The sequence below is a fragment of the Myodes glareolus genome, chromosome 11 (genome assembly GCF_982192425.1).
Source record: "Myodes glareolus chromosome 11, mMyoGla1.1, whole genome shotgun sequence".
Lineage (NCBI taxonomy): Eukaryota > Metazoa > Chordata > Mammalia > Rodentia > Cricetidae > Myodes > Myodes glareolus.
Genome location: NC_142036.1, coordinates 32,005,128 through 32,020,773, shown reverse-complemented (window position 1 = coordinate 32,020,773; position 15,646 = coordinate 32,005,128).

Here is a 15,646-nt window from a genome sequence, read left to right as displayed (position 1 = left end):
AACAAGCAATAAAACAAAATATGCTGACCTTGGGTGTGGTTACTTGGTGTTTAGGATATTAAGATGGCTCATAGAGGAAGATCTGATCCACCCTGACCAAGCATCAGAGAATTCAAGAATATTTAATCTCCTTCTTTGAAATAGGAGGTTTGATTTAGGGAGTGGCTGCTTACAGGATACTTGGTCTAGGGTGTTTTCACTGTCCCAAACATCATATACTTTTCTCAAGAATTAATAGATTGATATCTTGGGTACTGAAGCAAATGGCCATCCTGGTTGTTCATTGTATAATGTTAAAGCAGTCTTTTGCCTTTTTACCCCTTTTGTACTGGGGTATAAAAGTGTGTGGAAAAATAAATGTGGGTGAACTCAGAAGTCAGATCTCAGTATGCAGGAGATACTGGGCTGTCCTCCCTCTACTCTCCTGTGTCTTTATGTCTCTTTCTTATCTCTGCTCCTCCTACCTAACATTTCTAATCCTCAGGCCCCTATCCTGAAAAGTCACTATGGCTAGGATCATAGCAGAAGTTACCCCAAAAATGTGGTCTGTAATGAAGTATGTAAGTGGATTAAGTATTATATGAACATTATAAATATTTTATTTGAATATCAGTAAATTTTGGAATGAAAGACATAAGGCAAGTTTGCAGAAAACTCAGTCACAGTAGTTAATATATCTTAGAACTACCCTTATTATTCCTGTGTCCCATTCCTTAGCCTGAATGTTCTTTCTTTAGGAAAAGCTGAATTCTAAGCTATAATGATAATAATACTAATAAAAGCAGATATTAGCAGTCCACAGACGTAATGTTCTCTTAAAATTTTAATATGCAATCTTAGATCCTTTCTCAACTCATACTAACTCTTGCCTGAATATTTGATCATTATATTTTAATATACATTATACATGTGTCAAGAAAACACAAATGCATCCAAGCAAAACTTTAATTTTTCTTTTATATCATGCATATGTCTGTTTAACTTCTCCTTCAAAAATAATAATAAAATAGATAATTGAACGTCAGGTCAATAAGGGCATTCTATGAGTGTGGCATTTGATTTAAGATCATTTTTTTAAAAGTATTCATTGTTTTCATTCAACTTTCTTGTCATTCAGATATTGAGAAATGGTTTTACAACTTTAAAAATGGCTTTTACTTCTCTAACTTTTCTTGTTATTGTACTTAGCACTTCCATTAGAAAGGCAAGGTCCTGTGGAAATATTATAAGATTACTTGTTTTACTTTGATATTTCTTTTCTTAATATAGCAAATGATTTTTATTATGGTGTTGCTTTTTACATTATAGTGTGTTATAGACCTAGCTTGATTGTTCATAGTATTCGTACTCTCTATGTTAGCCAGGAAAAGTTATAATATTTATCAATTATCTATAAATTATTACATCGAAAAGTAGAATCTGAAGAACTACTGTGTTGGTAACCATAAAGGATCTTTGAACCTAGGAGAAACAGTCATCAGTAGAACTTGCATTCTTTTCAAACTAAGAAATTGCAAAAGAGTGTAAGCAATGTTCTCAAATGTTTTCTTAAGAGAATCATTTACTAAAAATTTTACTTGAAAAAAAAGTAAGCCTTGAATATTTTATTGTGGTAATGAAGCCAGGGTGATGATAATTAAGTCTACCAATATAAAAATTACTTCTAGGTTCTTGTCTGTATTGATTAAAGCCCACAGCCGAGCGTGTTTTGGTTACCAATCATAAACATTTTACAAATGGAGAAAAATTGATAAACAGTGATATTGTACATAGAGGTCAGATGGGCTGTGTAATCCCCATGTTTTAATTGTCTTCTTATGCAACTTGATGTGGGTGTTTAGAAGATGTTAACAAGGCAATGTATTATCAATTTTAGCGAAACAAATACCAATTCTTCTTCCAGTACCAAAACCAATATAGACTACCATGTTATTTGAGTCTATTTTAGAACTAAGAGGTTTACCTGAATCAGCCACATGTATCTGTTGTCTTTTTATAATCTGTGGGGTGTTGCTATCATCACTCATATTTTAAAGATTAAAAAGAACACATATTTTTCCTTTAAGTCTTCAGTTAAGGAGTTCTTTGATTTTGTTTACCTGATAGACTATCCAATTATTATGTAAAACTTTAAATTATTGCTTTTAATGACCAGCTGCATGATTTTTTCTTTCATTTATTGTTTTAAGTTTCTGGAATAGATCCTTAATTAAAATGAATATTTTCTCCTTAACCTGAATCTAGATGGTGAGACTAACAAATATATCATACAATGGGACCCTTGCTAACATGTAAGTGGCTTAGCTGTCCCTAGGGATAATCAATGTCAACTTAAAATTAACCTTTGGAAACTAAACAAATGGGTTTTTCCCACATCTTGGGTACATCAAATAGTGATGATATAGGTAGAAAAGGAATAACAAAAAATTGGACTAGTAGAAAAAATTATATGAAGCTTTTTTGAAAACAAAAATTTCTTCTGTCACATTTCTGGAGCCATAAAATCAATCAAGGTATCAGAGAACCCACTGCTTCTTGACCACACCAAGGGACAATCTGTCCCAAGCATCTCTCTGTTTTTTCTGCCTCTCAGAAATGTCTGGAGTCCTTTGACTTATTGGCTCTATGTTGCCAATAATACCTGACCTGTTTCTCTGTCACTCTTTGTGTATTTGTATATCTTGCATTCTCTTTCCAATAAGTACATTTGGGGCTTTGGGGCATGCTATAAGTCTATAGTGTTTTCCTCTCAAAATGCTTTAGTCACATCACCAAACATAGTTTTAGATGAATGGGACAATATAGAACTGACTATAATGATGTTTCTGTAGGAGAGCAACTTTTCAACATAGTGCCGTAAATATTCACTATCATAATTTATTTCTCTCACTATCTGGACTAAAGTCATAAGCATCAGAGGTTTTCACAGTGGCCATTCAGGGGCAATGGCCTTTCTTTCTCTAGATATCCTCAGTCTGGACTCTGAACCCAGACACTCAAAATGTCAACAATCATCATGAACTTTCCTGGTTATAACTAACCGAGCTATTACATTTTCCTTCACCATTTCATTTCCTCCAAATACAAAGTAAACTATATTCAAATTTCTAAAATGTGATTGTTTGTCAAATGATACTATTCAAAAATGTGATTCCTGGTTCTACCTCCCATCACTTTACTCTACTGGAATTCCTTTCAGTATGGACAGGTATCTTATCACCAGGGCTACTCAATAGTGGTTACCCACAGAAGAATGGAGAAGAGAGGGGGACAGTGAGCAAATCTTTTGAGTTAAATAGACTGGAGGTTAGCCTCAAGGTGGCAAATAGCAATATGATTGGAATGTATGTAGTAAGGAGCTACGGGCAGGCCTGCTTTTCATCCTGCCTGGCTTCCACTCGTTTAGCTTAGCCCCGGAAATAACAACACACAAATTGTATTCATTTAAACACTGCCTGGCCCATTATCTCTAGAGAGTTAGTTACTGGCTAACTCTCACATCTTAATTAACTCACTTCTAATAATCTGTGTAGCACCACGAGGTAGTGGCTTACCAGGAAAGATTCAGCATGTCTGACCTGGTGGCTGGCTCCATGGCGTCTGCCTCATTGCCCTCTTCCAAGCATTCTGTTCTGTTTACTCTGCCTACCTAATTTTCTGTCCTATCAAAGGGTCAAGGCAGTCTCTTTATTAACCAATGAAAATAACACATAGACAGAAGGCCCACCTACATCAAATGTAGGAGAATTATTCAAAGAACGAAGAAGTTTAAAGGGCCAGAAAAGGTGTGTTTAGGTCCTGACCATCATCTGGGGAGGAGGTATGAAAAATTTGTACCTTTTTTAGTTAGATTTCAGAAGGATGATCAGATCTACCCTCATCCCCACATAGCCATTCTTAGGACATGCTGAAAGAAATTCTGTGTGAGGAAAGTACAGTTTATTTAAAGGAATACTATTCCACGTATCTAATTAGCACAGTTAAGGTGGCACTGTCTTCTCACTGGTGGTCCTACCCTGGGGAGAGGTAGAAGCTACCCTGGTTATAAACCTGCCTCTCCTTGAGTAGTCTTCATTGCTTATTTTCACTGGCATCCACATTTTTTTTCCTGATAACTTGCTGCAGTTCACTCAGTAGTGAGAAACAAGTTGTTCTCAGTACTGAGATGAATGAAATAGCACAAATATTGTCTTGGGGTTGAAAATTATTTAATTCCTTTTGATGTTATTGTGTCAAAAGTCAAGAATTGTGCTTTCACAATATAGAACTAATGTCACAATTCCCTTGATTCTGTCTGTAAATATCAAGTGTAAGTCTAAAACCTTAATCTTATGACATTTTATACTGCAATCTTCCCTAAAATTACTCTATATATTTTGTAATATTTCATGGGTACTTTAATTAGTGCTTATTTAATCAACAGCTTAGATATATTTCGTATGCTATTCTAAACATTGTGTGTATTTTCTCGGCTAGTAATCAAGTTTTCAAAGATTATCTAGAAAATTAATATTATATAAGGTAGATTGATTTTACATAAAGATACTCCAGTGAGAGAAAAAAGTTGAAAGAATTTAAAAGTACTTATAAAAATTATAAGTTGAATATAAGCCATAATAAATATTTGTCGTTATAAATTCACATTATTTTCTAACCTAATATTTTACTTTTGCATCTTACAACCTGGCAAAATGAATGGGAAGACCTTGGTAACTGAGTGAACCTTGGAAAATTTGATATTCTTACTACTAATGAGAGTTTGGTGACATAGAAACTGTATATTGGTTACTACACATACAAAATGAGTTGACCAATGAGGATCTTTTCAAATATTTTTCTAATGCTATCAAAAAGTTTAATATAACTCATTTCTGGAAATATCTAGGTAAAGTGGCTTAATATAAAAAAAAAACAAGCAGAGCAGAAACGTGGGGGGAAACACAGACTTTATATATTATCCTTGAGACATTGCAAACCCCAACATGTACATGCGGAGATTCACCCTGGCAGACATGGTTGCAAAAAGACATGGAATTTAGTAACTCTGACTTCAATTATGTGAATTCCAGTAAGTTGTGACACAAGATTAATTTCTTTTCAATCAGCTTACTTTGTTCTATGGGCTGAAGATTTATCTTAGTGGTAAAGGACTTGACTAACAAAAGCAAGAATTTGTATTTGATCCCTGGCACTTGAAAAAAAAAATGACCAGTTCTTGCATAAGTTAAACATGATAAAATGTACTTAAATAAAAATATGTGCATACTGCACAACCACTACCAAAATCTCAGCTTCTCCAAGACAGACTAAATCTGTCCGCCATATAGGAATATTTCTCTCTCTTTGCTGTCACATACCAAGCTCTCACTGCAGACAACCACTCATCTGTGTCCCATCTCTAAACAGCAGCATTGTCTATTCTGAGTTTTCATACAGAATCATCCAAGATGAAATTTTTGTCTGATTTCTTACTCAACAAACGCTTTTGAGACACAGCTGCATTGCTGCTTCTAGCAATCTCTGTTGCTGAATAGCAATATACATTATGAAAATAAAATACTTGCTCTGTACACACCTGCTGATGAGCACAGAGATTATCCGAGGCAGGCTGCAATTCTGAAAAGAAAATATACTGAGGATCTGTAGGTGGAAATTATTTCTAGACATATATCTTGAAGTCTTTTAAGTGAACAATACTTGTAAAACATGGTAGGTTACATGGTGATTCTAGGCTTAACTTTATAAAACAAAAGTAAAAATTATTTGTTTGCAGATGATAGGGTAGTATACGTAAGAGGCCATATAAATTTCACAAGGGAAACAGCCACAACTGATAAATAACTTTCAGTAAAGCATTTGGATACAAAATTAACTGAGATAAATCAGAAACGTTCCTATATACAAATAATAAATTAAGAGAAAAAGAAATCATGAAAACAGCAACACCTTTCCCAATAGCCTCAAGTAATATAAAATATCTTGGTATAACTGTACCAAAGCAATAAAAAGCCTTGTACAATAAAAATTTTAAGACCTTGAAGAAAGAAATTGAAAAAGACATTAGAAAATAAAGAGAGCTCTCATGCTCATGAATCAGTAGGCTAAATATAATAAAAATGACCATCCCATCAAAAACACAGATGTTGAAAGGAAATTCTTCAACTTTAAAAGGATACATATACACACAAAGACAAACAGGATAACTAAAACAAACCTGAATAAAAATTAACTGCTAGAGGCATCACCATTCCCAATTTTAAATTGTACTATAGAGTATTAGAATAAAAACAGCATGATATTGACACAAAAACAGGCATATTGATCAATGAAAACATATTGAAGATATACACATAAAGCCACACACCAATGGGTGCTTAATTTTTGATAAAAAAAAAGATGGAATACACATGAGAAATAATACAGAATCTTCAACCAATTGTACAGGTCAAGCTAAGAGGCTGCATGTAGAAGAACCCAACGAGATCCATAATTATCACTTCATACAAAATCAACTCCAATGGATCAAGGACCTCAACATAAAATCAAACATAAAATCAAAAAACCTGATAGAAGAGAAAGTGGAGAACTCGTTGTCACAGGAAAAGATCTTATAAACAGAATACTGTTTTCACAGGTACTAGGATAAGCAATTAAAATGGGACAAAGTAAAACTGAAAAGATTTCATACAGCAAAGCATCATCATTCAGATATAGTTGTAGCCTACAGAATAGGAAAAGATTTTTATCAACTATGCATCAAATAGAGTGCTAATATTCAAAGTATATGCAAACCACAAAATTAGTTATCATAAAAACAAATATCCAATTTAAAAGGGGAATACAGATCTAAACAGGGAATACACATAAGAGAAAAACAAAACTTCTTACTCATCAGGGAAATGAAAAACAAACCGACTTTGAGATTTCATTTCACACCTGTCAGAATGGTTAGGGTCAATTACACAAGTGACAGCTCCTGGTGCCAAGGATGTGAAGTAAGGGTAACACTCATCTACTGCTGTTGGGAGTGTGGAGGTTCCTTGGAAAGATGAGAATTGATCTTCTTCCAGATCCAATGATACCACTTGACATATACCCAAGGGTCATTTCATCCTACCACAAAGAATGTATTCAGTCATATTCATTGCTGCTCCATTCATAACAGCCTGAAATGGAAAATAAACAAACAAACAAATTAAGATATCTCTCAACAGACGAACTGATGGAGAAAGTATAATACATTTATACAGTAGACTATTACTCATCTGTTTGACAAAATCATGAAGTTCACAGGTATGTGTATGGATCTAGGAGTGAGACAAGCCAGACTCAGGGAAAGAAGTATGTAATTATTAGCTCCTGAATCAGCACAGCCAAACTACAGTCTGTAGAACCACACAGAGTAGAAACAGTGTAAAGGATTTGGGGGGCAGGGGCACAATTAGAACTCCCTATGAAAAGGAGGCAGAGAGTGTAAGAGCAAGAGGGAATGAATGATACCAAGAAAACAAGACCCTCTAAATAAACATTGTCCATCCACATATGACCTCTTAGTGACTGGAACTGTATGCCCAGGATCTTCATGGGTCTGTTTCCATTAGAGCTGAAAGAATAAGAGTACATATACCCCCATTCCTAGAGTCTGGAATGAATTGCCAACCTCTTGTAAATGTAATTTTTTGGGGGGCAACAAACTACTCATGGTAGAAGCAGAGGGGCAGCAGAAAATGAATTCAATGGCATCTATGAAGGTTCCTTATCTCATTACATCATGTAAGGGTTCATTGTTTTTAATTTTATCTCAATTTATATTTCCATTTCATTGATTTATGTATTTTCTTATCTTTGTTTATCTTACAGGTGCTTTGGGTATACAGTATGGCTTCCGGTTTAGTGTTTTCATGGGAATATTTGTGTGGGAACAAGAGGGTCTCTGTTCCTTGTGCCTTCTTAAGGTCTCCTTCCCTTTTGTTTATTTTTTGTCCAATTCCAATCTGTCATGTTTTGTTTTATCATATTTGTTTTTCTTCTAATACTTGTATTATTAGAAAATTGAAGAATCTAGAGGGGAGTACCGTTGTGAGAAGTTGAGAGGAGTAGAGGGAGGGGAAGCTATAACAAGCATATATTATGTGAGAAATAATCTATTTTCTATAAAAAAATAAAAGATTTGGGAGGAAAAGAAGTCTTCCTCTCTTATATGCTATATAACCCTATTTTCACAATGTATGAAAGAGTTTGTTGTTTCACATTTTTTTTACCAATGTAGAATTTTTTTAATTTTAAAAGTTTTCTAGAAATGTTGTATTTTATCCTTAATTTATAATTTATCGAAACCAATGTTGAAGAATTTTTTCTTCTTTTCACTGCCACTGATAACAGTGAGAAATCCAGAAACTTGTGCAACTCAGAACCATTGATCAAGGGAACACATGCAGATGTGGTTTTCTTCTGAACTGTCCACTCCTCCTGACACCATCCAGACACAAATCTGTAATAGGTCACGGCTATGGAGATAGAGGGTTTATTATTGCTGAGATTCAGACTATAATCACAGCCCTGGTAGTTATGCACAATTCTTGATACAGAGGAACAGCAAGCCTTTTTATTTGTAGTGCATCCTCTAATAGCCCACTCTGCATTGTTAAACACACTCATTATGTTGATTCTAGCATGTTAGAAAACATGTCCCAAACCTATGTCCTCTGCAAGAGAAACAAGTCTTCAAAACTAGTGAGCTATCTGCCAGTCTCAAGGCAGTGTAGACAATTTATGCTATGGGAGATAATCTCACAGGGAGTGAAACTACTACATAAAAATAAGTAGCGAAATGTGCAGTGATAGCCATGATGATGGTAATGGTGGAAATAACTAACTACATTGACCTTACCATGGGCTTGGACTTTTGCTGGCTTCTCAGGTATTTCACATCCAGTACCCAAATGAATCCTCACACATCTCCATAAAATAAGGACTGTGATTTCACAACAGGAAAGTGATACCAGAAAACATTAGTGACTATTCAAAATCCAAAGCTATCAAATACCAGGGGCGAAGACAAGACCAATTAAAACATGCTGAATAACTAAATAAAAATTCACTAAATAAATCTATCATCTATGTGCAATATTGTATGGATCTACAAAATTGCTTTAATGGCAATGTTCTTTATGTTGAACCCACAGTGCTTACAAACAATAACATCTATTATTTTTAATTCTTTTTGCCATTTACTTGACTGTTTCAAAATATTTTTATTCCTTTGTATCTGATATTTATTTTTCCTACCACTGATGCAATAAGGATCTCAACAGCTGCTTGTGGAGTATCTTGGGTTATTTTAAAATGCCTAGTTATAAACGATGGTACTTGATATCCTTGATCTACATAATTTCCTCCCATAGTGATTCTCATTTTAGCTGTGTGATTCATGTCTTAGTCATGTGACTTGTCATGACCAAGGAGGCCTTACACTGCACATCTTAAGCTGAACATCCAGATCAATTGCTTTTTCTATAAACTTACCATCATGTTAATAGGTGATCCAGGTGACTCTCCAGGTGGTAAAGAAGTCATGGAGATTACAAAGAGAAAGATGTCCAATCATTTTGACTCACTGAGTACAGCTCCCAATAGAACTACAATGTGCAACAAGACATAAAGAAAACTTCAGCACAGACAATACAGAGAAATATCTAGCCTGCAAAAGTTGTGTGAAAATATATGTATGTAGTAATTTACAACTTAAACAAGAAGCAAGTCATGGTGCACCTAAGGGAATTTTGATTTTATTAAAGACAAAAATCATGATAGACTTAGTCCATCCACATTTTCTTTGATCTCCTATGCATCAGGTCAGTAATCACAACCTACCCTGTAGGAAATACAGATTTGTTTCAAAGTACAAAATGCTCAATTACCCCATACTACTTAAAAATTACTAAGCTAAATCACCTTACTTATGCAAGTCCTAGAAACTTATTTTTATGGGATAATACAAAAATAAATTGTCAATAATTATTGTCAATAATGATCATAAATGCTTAGATGTTTGACATATATTTTCTTGTTTTTGAACATGCCAAAACTGACCTAAGTCAAATCAGAGGAAAGCATTGTTTAACTGTCTACTGACTTAATAATGCAGTACTCAGTTATTTCAATGAATAATTCATCAAAGCAGTGAGATATTATGTTTAGATTGAGTCATACAGTCTATATACTCAGTTTATCTCCCCATTTCTTTTACCAGAAATGAGATGATAATGGATAATGACCCTACATCATTACATATTTAACACTAGAATGTTATTTTATTCTAATGTTAGGTTCATTTTTTTCTCAAGGAAGTCTTTCAAAGTAATTTAAACCAGAGCAAAATAACTGATAATATGAATATATAAGATACTGCATAATCAAGGGTTAAAAATCTAGGAACCTGTTTGTTTTCTTATTACTCTACTGTAGTTAAACATTTGGTATTATAGGTAGTATGGAAGCAATACTGGTAAGATTTGTTCTATTACTTTTGCTCTTCCCTGAAGCCTTTTCAATTGTTAGGATAAAGTCATTCTTTTCTCCTTTATAACATCACCTCAGTTTCATCTTGAGTTCCCTTTATAGCCCTGGAATACTACAGCAATTCCCCAAAGAAAGATTTAGAGTCACAGAATATTGAAACTCCTGCCAGCTTCTTTGCTCAGTAAACACATGGGCTCCAAAGAGCCCTAAGACATCAGATGCTGCTTACAGCCGGCCAGAGCTTAGATGAGAGACAGAAAGCCTATAGTTCCTTCAGATCTTGAGTTTCAATATCCATGGTCTCAGAGGTGTAAGCACAAACTACCACTAACACAGCTCTAAGATTTCATAGAAAGCCAGTAGAAATTTGATGTTGAATAAATGTAGATCAGAATCTTTTCCCTGCCTCTTTGAAGACATTGTGGTAAGAGTTTGGTACTCTCTGTATGTCAAGCATGGAATGAGATAATAATACCTACTCCATGGCCTTTCATGATAATCAGGAGGAAAAAATATATATAATAATATGTTGTGTGAGGGATTGGATTCAGACTTTTAAGACATAAAGCACACAAAGCATCAGCATTATTAAATACATATTAAAATCTCCTTATGTGTGTGCTTGTGTGTATGTATTTATGTATAATATTTCCTTAAGTGAAAATAATAAAGTTATTTTTCTGTGTCAGGCAAATCAGTGCCCTATTTTAGAGTTCCTGAAGATTGAAAACAAAAAAAGACAGAAATCCTAAAATAAAAAAAAAAAATCTAATGACTCAGTGGTTCCAGACATACATTAGGGATTAAGAAGTTTCCAGGCCTCAATAGGCAACACTTAAGTATATCAGAAACTTGAGTTTGTGTAAAAGGAAATTATAGTATGAGTGTCTAGTTTCAAAGGCAAACTGAAAGATTTTGTGTTCTCCACTCTGCCTGGTTGAAATGCTCCTTGTCAAAGTACCAGACTTCTGGTCTGCTGTGACAATTCTTTTTGCAACAAGCAAGGTCTAGACTTCATTTAGAATAATAGAAGAGCTGACAGGTTGATTGTGCTCCTTTGTTTACCAGACTTAAGAGACGTATTTCAGTCCAATTTTTCTTTTCTAAATCACCATTTGTTTATTGGACAAATCTTTTCCCAGAGTTTTCCTTTTTTTTTTATCCACATCAGTGGCTTTGAAATTAGGTCCAGGTATGTGTATTTTCACAAAGCCACAGATGTGACTGTGATGTGCAGCCAGGATGAAATTCAACTTCACTTATTTCTGATCAGTAATTTCTTTCAAGGCTTAACCCAGGTATAAATGCTTTGATTTGTTCATCGTAAACCTATGTTGACTACATGGTCAGAATATTCAGTTTTTGTATTTTCTCAGTTTACCTTTGCTCAATTGGGTAATTAGAGACAGAAAATATAGCATTTCAGAATTGGTTAAAAAAAAAGGGCTTCATGGCTATGGCCTTTAGGTTGATAATTTCCTCCTAGAAAAAAATTAGAATACACATTTAATTAATAGAGTCAGTCACCATGCATTTAAAAATGAAGTCAGAAATATAAGCAAACAACTTACTGTAGCTTGTACAAATTTGGATCAACAAAAAGTAGCTAATCTAAACAATCTGTTTTATTTGTGTAGCATAACCTATAAGTCGTACAAGCATAAGCATATATATATATATATATATATATATACAAATCACAGATATAAGAAGCATTTCTATGACTAAATATATAGCATAGGCTGGAGAAATCATCTGTTAGAATACAGCATTTTTTACAAGTCTAGAAGTTCAGAGACCTAGAAGATAATCTCCAGATTGTGAGATCCTTAGCAAAGAAATTTTAAATGAATCTTCTAAAAAAAAATTGGCAACCATGTACTTTATGTATTTAAGTAGGTTCCATAATGTTCTATACTTAAAGTCTGCTAACCACTGATTTGGTTTGGTTTCATCTGGGTCAATATTTGTTTCCACTTCAGAAATTGTGTGTGTGTGTGTGTGTGTGTGTGTGTGTGTGTGTGTGTGTGTGTGTGTATGTGTTTACATGTGCATAAGTGTGTTTACATACAGTATGCACATTTTCTTATTTCTTTTGGTGTAATTATTTAAATTTCGTTCACATTGTATGATGAAAGAATTGATCATTACTTTAAATCGGTGGTTTTCAACATATGGCTCACAATTCCTTGGGAGGTCAAATGTACCATTCATAAGGGGTTCCTAATACCATCAGAAAATACATAGTTATATTATGACTCTTAGAAGTAGTAAATTTACAATTATAAAGTAGCAATGATAATAATTTTGTGGTCAGTGGACACCAGAACATGAGGAAAAGTATTAAAGGATCACAGCATTAAGGAGGTCGAGAATCACTGTTTTAAACTGAATGTTTTGTATATAGATGTGCCAGTTTGTTCACCCATCCATAAAAGATCTGGCATTTGACTTGTTTCCAGTTTGTGATGACTGTAAAGAAATCCAGTAGGAAGACTTTCACTTAAGCAAATATCTTAGTGTATGATGAATAACCTAGCATGTTAGTCAGGGAGGCTTGTCCCATTTTCTCATTCTTTTTTATTAGTTTCAATTAGCTACAATATACACAGTATTGGATTCCACTAAGGCATTACCATACCCATTTCATTTCTATTTATTTTCCTTCCCCACTTCTACCACCAAACCCTTCTTCGTGTCTGCTGGCCTTCTTTATCCAACTAACCTTTTCTCTTAGTCTATGGCATACTTATTCTATTGACTCCTAAAACTGTTAAGACTTCTTCTTTTAACCTCTTTTGTTTAACTCATATTTCATACCTATACCCTACACACACACACACACACACACACACACATACACACACCATATAGGTCATAATCTGTGAATGAGAGAAAGCATGCATGTTTACCTTCCTGATTCTGTTAATTACCTTTTAACTTCCCAATTTTCTTTTGACTATCTAGGTTGATTCTATTTCATAGCTATTGTAAATTGTGCAACAATGAACACATGTGAGCAAATATTTTTGGTAAGATCTAGAATTCCTTGTGTGTATTCTCACATGTGGTACAATTTTTGAAGATAACATGATCTTCAATAACAAATCTTTTGAGTAACTTCTGATAACACTACCAACAATTTCCAAAAGCATACTACTTCAACCTGTTGTCAACAGAATATGGGAATACTTCTGCTTTCACATTCAGATCACATTTGTGTGATTACTGTATTTAATGTTATTCCATTTGGGTCTTTACCTTCAAAGTGATGGTTTTATTAATTCATATTTTTTCAGGAACAAATATGCTGAACTGAATAACTGACTATTTGGTATCCATGTGTATTCTTGGGTAGAATATCTACTTAAACTTTGAAAATTTATTTTAGACCTCAAGTTGTTCCTTTCCTGATTATGTTTAATACTTTTATTGCACACACAAATCTCACAGTAGATACATAAAATGCAGAAGTTTGCATATTGCTTTCTTTTTATTGTTTTTGAAGAGAAGATTGCAACTCTTCTGAAGTTCAGTTTTCCTACATTTACAGCATATTTGTTTGTTCTGTGTCTCTGGGATGGTAAGTTCAGACAGAAAAGATTAAAGAAGGGGAAATTTAGTTTTCCTCATACTTACTTTATCCTGGTGAAGGTGTTAGGGAACACCTCAGATAATGCCAAAAAGTAATACGTGGTAGAGGCTGTTCCTATCACAACAGACTATGAGAAAGAGAGCACAGTGAGAACATGGGCTGGGTTTCCTTCGAAGGACTTCTTTCAGTGACCCCCATCCTCCAATAGACCCCACAGTCTTAAGTTTCACAGCTTCTTAATAACTGTCACCAACAGCGGAAGTTATATTCTAAACACAAGCGTATGAAGGACAACTCTAATTCTTATCATAGATTGCAGAATCAGACTTGTAATAAATAAGAAATCTTTCTCTAACTGAAGATTACAAAATATTTCCCCGCCTTTTATTACTAGAACTTTTATGTTTTCTAATTTATTAAATTCATTTATTTAGGTATTTAATTACATAGTTCTAAGTTCTATTGTTTTACTGTGTCAAATATGAATTAAAAATTGTGGGTTTGTTTGTGTATAGATATTTAATTTTTCAAAAATTATTTGCAAATCTAATAGTCTTTCTCATCTGAATTCTTTTATCTTTATTTTTTTTTATCTTGAGACATGTTTTCCCTGTCTAGTGTAGTCTGTCCTAGAATTTATTCTATAGACCATGGTGAACTTAAACACAGAGATCTGTCCTCTGCTTTGAAAGTGCTGATTTCCACCATGGTATCTGTGGAAATAGCTCTGAAAGGCTTTTGTCACTGTGAGCAGCCTTTTGCTTTCATTTTTTACCCTCTTCTGAATTCTTAAAATAATATTTTAAGTAAAGATGCATGCATATCAAATAATATACTAAATTAACTTAAAGCCTGCATTTTGTAAAACACACCTAGAGTGTCAAAAGTTAAATGTTGATTTCTTTCCATGCAGTATGTGTTTAATAAAAACTTAAAAGTCATAATCAAAGTTAAGCAAAATAAAGAAATTTACTTGAGACTTGTATTAAGCCTCTAATGAATGGAAATGATTTCAGTTGCTATCTATATCTAATATCATTTAAAAAACTAACTATTCAACACATTCAGTGGTAGCCTGCTTATTGTTGGGTACTAAAGATACATTAAATTTATTCTTGGAGCGTAAGTTATTAACTTGGGATCACTGTATGATGAAGCCAAAATGTCAGAGGGAAGGAAAGAATTGAGTCTTTCTCCCCAACAGCTATATCCAATCCCAAGAATAATTCTACATATGAATTACAGAAACCCCACAAGTCAAAGGTTGTCCCTCTGTTGAATCTACTTTGAAAGAATAAAAATATGGTATGTGACATTTCTAGTATCGACTTTTCAAAGACTTTTCTGACTGTATTACATATTTCTATTGTCTAAAGTGTTCACCCCATTTCTGTAGAGATGAAGCTATAATTTAAATGAAATATTATAACGTGTTTTAAATTTTATAACTTAACTATATAAATGGGATTTAATATTAAATCCTTTCCCTTTACAGTCAAATTAAATTATTAGAAATATAGTTTGAATCAG